Raw genomic sequence first — 5,337 nt, 5'->3', positions numbered from 1 at the left:
GTAAGTGTGGCCGGGCACTGTGAAAGACCCGGATGAGCTCACCCCCGTAAATATTCACCAGTGAGGGTGATGGATGTGGATCATGATTATGATCAAGTTTATGATGAGTATAACTCAAGTTGGGGATGTGCGACAGAGGGACAGTCCAATGGTTAGCTACCAGGACTTGTCGGGTTGGCTCTATAACTGACAGATGATATCATCAGCCACTAGGGACAGGCATTCATCATATGCATACTATATGAATTGTTTGAGATTGCATATTTGATTGCATATTACTTGCTAATTGTCTAAATGCCTTATTTATTCCTATTTGTATATTTCTTGTCTGATATAACCGTGTTTGCTACATTATACTACTGCTGTGGTTGGGAGGTCTGAAGGAATTGGAAAGGGAAGTATTAGTTAGACTGAAGAATCTTTAGTCTGTCGCCACTTATGGTTTAGCTTGCTTATAAGCTTTGATATTATTTGGAGGAAGTTCTAGGGTTGCCTTTGGCTTTCCTCTATTATTATGTATTATATATGTGAAAGTTGTTACCATGCTGGGAACCTCTGGTTCTCACCCATGCGGATTTTGTGGTTTTCAGATGCAGGACGTGAGGTTTCTCGCTGAGGCCTGCTGGAGACTTCTGAATTAACGAAGATCCTTTGTTCTTGGGGACTCTGTTTTGGTTTATATGTTTTGCTTAGATACTTTTATCTCCATTAAATAATACAAACTGTGATGACTCCTCTTATGGGAGATTTTGGAGAATAGGTTTCTGTATTTGTGTCCCTTTGGGTTTCCTTTGGGGTTTTCCTTATTTTATCATATGTATATATTGCTATGCTCGGACCGGTTATCTTCGCAGCCAGATTTTGAGTATTGATATTCCTGTTTTTGACACTCCTTTGTATATATATAATCTCGCGTTGGTTATCCTTGTTCGTTACGTTATCGATCGGAGTGTTGCGCGTTCGAGTTGCGATTTTTGTTTACCCATTTTTCTACAAAGGCTCTTAGTTATAATCAATCATTCATACTACTATACTTACTAAATTTTTATTTTAGAGGTCGTAATACTTTGCCATCTCTGAATTATGACTTAAGCATAAGACTCTGTATGGTAGGGTGTTACATTGAGTAACAACTTTTTAATATAGTGATTCACATCAACATGTTACAACTCACAATTAGACTTCTAATATGCTTATCTAAGAAGGAAGACCACACATGCATGAAATAGAAATAGAAGACAATCATGTTTGCGATTAAAAGTATAGGAAGCAAGTTAGAGGAAAATGAACTTAACCACCTTGAGTATCACTTCATCATCATTGTTATAATTTTTCTCCTTATCTCCCTCTCCAACACCAAACTTGAAATGGTTATTTGTCCTCAAACAGTGGTATTGGAGTTGTGATTAATCATAAATGTCTTCAAAAATTGATGTGAATAGTGCATGTGCTTATTCAAATGAACAAAGTTAACGATGGAAATAAAACAAAACAGAGAAACAGAGACAATATGATTGTATGGGTTAAACCTGACTTTGGTCCCTGAGATTGGCGAGTTGCACTGATTTGATCCCTGACTTCCCAAATGCTACAATTTGGTCCCCCGGATTAAAAAAAGTGTACCAATATAGTCCCTCCTCAACGTCGTTAGTTTGATAGCTCAAGTCTTGCCATATTAAACATATTAAAACGATGTTGTACACGCTTTGATGCTAAAAAAGTACTAAATAATGTCATTTCAGGGTTTGAACAATACTAAAATGGGGGGTATAACATTTTACTATTGTTCAGACCCTCAAACGACGTCATTTAGTATCCTTTTTAGCGCCAAAACGCATATGACGTCATTTTAACATGTCTAGCGTGACAAGGCTTGAGCTACGTCACTAGCGGTGTTGAATTCAAGCGACAAAAGATACACGAGCGACTACATTGGTGCACTTTTTTAATTTAGGACACCAAATTGTAGCAATTAGAAAGTTAAGGTCTCAGGGACCAAAGTCGGGCTTAATTCGTGATTGTATGGATAAGTGGGTTGAGTATGGTACATTGCACGAAAAGTATGTGCCAACACAAACTTAGTGTGACACTTTTATTTTAAAACTTGTGCAAGTACCTCAGTTAAGATTAAAAATCAGAATTGTTGCATAATAATACCAAACTTATTCTATGCAATCACATGCCAATATTTGAAATTAAAACAAGTATAGCAAGAATTTTAGTTACCAATCGTTGGATTGCCTCCCAACAAATTCTTTTTTAATGTAATTAGCTTGACTTTTGGTTTTTGAATTTTCTTCCTCTTCTTTCAGTTGGTTAAGAGGAATGACTTCAAGGGAGAAGTGGAGAAAATTGATGTCCCTAAATTTGATTTCCTCCTAACAAGCTTTCTTTCATTGTTATTAGCTTGATTCAACTTGCTTGTTCGGGTAGGGGTAGGATTGCTTTTTGTTGACCTTCTCTTTTTCATGGATATTGTCTTTTGTTTATTGGTCAGAATCCTTCTTTGAGTGCTTTTCTTGATTGCCTTTATCTCCTCTGTTTCAGGACTTGGGTATTATGTAATGGTTGGAGTGTCTCCTTTATCAAGAACTTCTTGGACTGATAGTTCAATTAAATCATCCTCCATGCAATTCTCTGCTTCATTGGAGTGTGGACTCTCTTAGTTGATTTTCTCTCTTTCTTTTGCATGATTTTGCATTGCTTGTTTTGGAAGAGACTTTGCATGTTCTTTTGCCACATCTTGTAGTCTCTGAGGATATAAAATCTTAGACTTGTATGCCTCCACAACCTCCTTCTTTGTTGGAATTTCACTTGGTACAGAGGCCTCTTGGTCTTGCTTTTCTAACTCCTCCTTTACAACCACAGTTTGATCTTCATTCTTCTTACTAAGCACTACTCCTCTCTTTAAACTTATAGTCTTGCATTCTTCCCTTGACTTAGGAAAGTCATTGATATGTTTCTCATTAAGATATTGTGCCATTTGTCTTATTGGAACTTCTAAGTTCCTTCTTGAGGCTTTCTATTTTTTTTTATTTGTTCTGGACTCTTGAATGAAAAAATGAGTGGATTGAACAAATGAGGTTGTTATCTGGGAGAGTTGTTCTAGTGCAAGTTCAAGGGATGAAGGTTAGAAATATTTTTTTGGATATTTAGGTGCTGTGGTGAAGTTATTTTGAGGGATATGTAATGAGTTTTGTTAATTTTAAAAGGAGATTTATGGGTAGTAAAATGAATTTTGTGGGTGGTGAAATGAATTTTGTGGGTTTTAAAAGGAATTTTGTCCCGAGAGATACTCAAATGGTGAAGAATTTTTATTTGAATAATTAGGAGGTGAAGTTGGACAATTTTGCATAAATGCATCCATTGTTTGTTGTAGTTTATCCAAAGCACAACCACGTGATGATGGCTCTTGATGAATGGGGTATGGAAGATTGAATTCTCTTTAATTTTGACTTTTCCAACCACAATTTGGATAGTTATTAAATTTATAAAATTGTGAATCATTTTGTAGCCCTGGAGAGTATCCCATTTGGTTTATTTGCTCAAACTACATCATTCCTTGTTCTTGATATTCCCAACCACAATTAGGATAGTGGCATGAATAATTTATGGTGGTAGGAAGTATCACATGCAATTTACTTGACCAAAGGGTGATGTAAACTCCATTCTTCCTTGAAAATACTCTATAGAAAAACAATCACCAAGATAAAAAGAAATTGGAATCCCCATTGTCACAATTGAAAAAATTTCCAATGAGGCAATAACATAAACAATTAACTACCAAAAGAAAATGAAGAATTAAAAGCAATTAAATGACTAAAAAAATGTCTAACGTAGGTAATCAATCAATTGATAATTTGTTAATCACAATTAATCCCCGACATACAACGGTGCCAAAAATTTGATACGAATTTTACAAACAATTATAATCCGTAAAACTACCAGTAAGTGCACCGGATCGTATCAAGTAATATCATGGTGAGTGGATTATCATTCCCATGGAGATTAATGGATTAAACAAGCAATGGTCAATTGATTATTCTAGTTAGATGATTATATTTGAATGATGAGCAATTGAAAATTTAAATTGGAATTTAAATGACTTGATAATAAATTAAAGAAAAGCAATAAATGACAAGAAAGTAAGTGACGAGAATGTAAATAACTAGAAATTAAATTGCAAGAATGTAAATATTGGAAATTAAATGACAAGAATTAAGAATGGAAAGAACATTAGGATCAAGAGATGTTGCATTCTCAGGATCAATAGCTCTCATCTTCACTTCAATTATGTAGTCATTGATCTTTTGATAAATCATAAGTAATTGAATTCTAATTTCTTGGCAATCCAATTTCTCTTGACTTGATCAATTGCCAATTCCTTGATCAATTATTCATGAAAAGAGATTAAGCGTATCCTCTGATTTAGAGCCACACAATTTCATGAATTTAAATATGGGTTGATTAAATGTCATGTATCAATTCCATATCCATAATCATGAGAATTGGGAGAAAGGGTTTTCAGATTTTGATTTCAAGAATCAACATTTCCAAGTGATCATAAAATCCAAATTGGATCTAAACTATCTTCCAATAGATTTAGATCCTTTGATAATGAACGAAGACTCTTTCTAAAAAAGCAAATGAAAGATGAATTGAAGAGAAGAAGAAATCATATTAATCCATTGAAATACAATAGAGCTCTTTTCCTCCCAATGAGGAGAGAATTAAAAAGTCATAGCTCTAGACACTACAAGAATTTGACAAATTAGCGACGAACTTTTGCGAAAAATATTTTTATCTCTAATCCATCACTAACTAGTGAAAAATTAGTGATGCACAAATGACAAAATTAATGAGCGGTCACAAAATATCCGGCATGTGTATGTTCTTGGAAGTGTGTTTTTGGGCCTTTTACCCAAGTTCCTCTAATGCAATCCACCTTAAAGTCAATTACAACACTCACAATTCAATAATTAAGGGCCAAGCCTAATTATCCACATCATTAGAATCCTTAATCTCATATGAAATATTGAAGACTCTAGAAGGTTAGTTATTAATTCTTTCTACAAACACAAGGGATTCGGTCGTTTAAGATTTGATTTAAATTATTATTTTGAATTTGAAATTGAAGTCAGCAAGTAGTTATTATATTTTCCTCTCCGAAAGATAAGATGGGGACAGTTTTGAATTTGAATTCTAGAATTAGAAAATAAATAAATAAGTGAACTTAGTTCACGGAGAGGATATTCGTTCAGCATAGTATTTCTTTCTATTTTCTTTACTTTTCCATGGATAACTAAACATTTGTCAAAAGGTTAGGAGCTCTGTTTA

The sequence above is a fragment of the Arachis hypogaea genome, chromosome 5 (assembly GCF_003086295.3).
Source record: "Arachis hypogaea cultivar Tifrunner chromosome 5, arahy.Tifrunner.gnm2.J5K5, whole genome shotgun sequence".
NCBI lineage: Eukaryota > Viridiplantae > Streptophyta > Magnoliopsida > Fabales > Fabaceae > Arachis > Arachis hypogaea.
The sequence above is the reverse complement of the archived record's forward strand: the minus strand, read 5'-3'. Positions refer to the sequence as shown.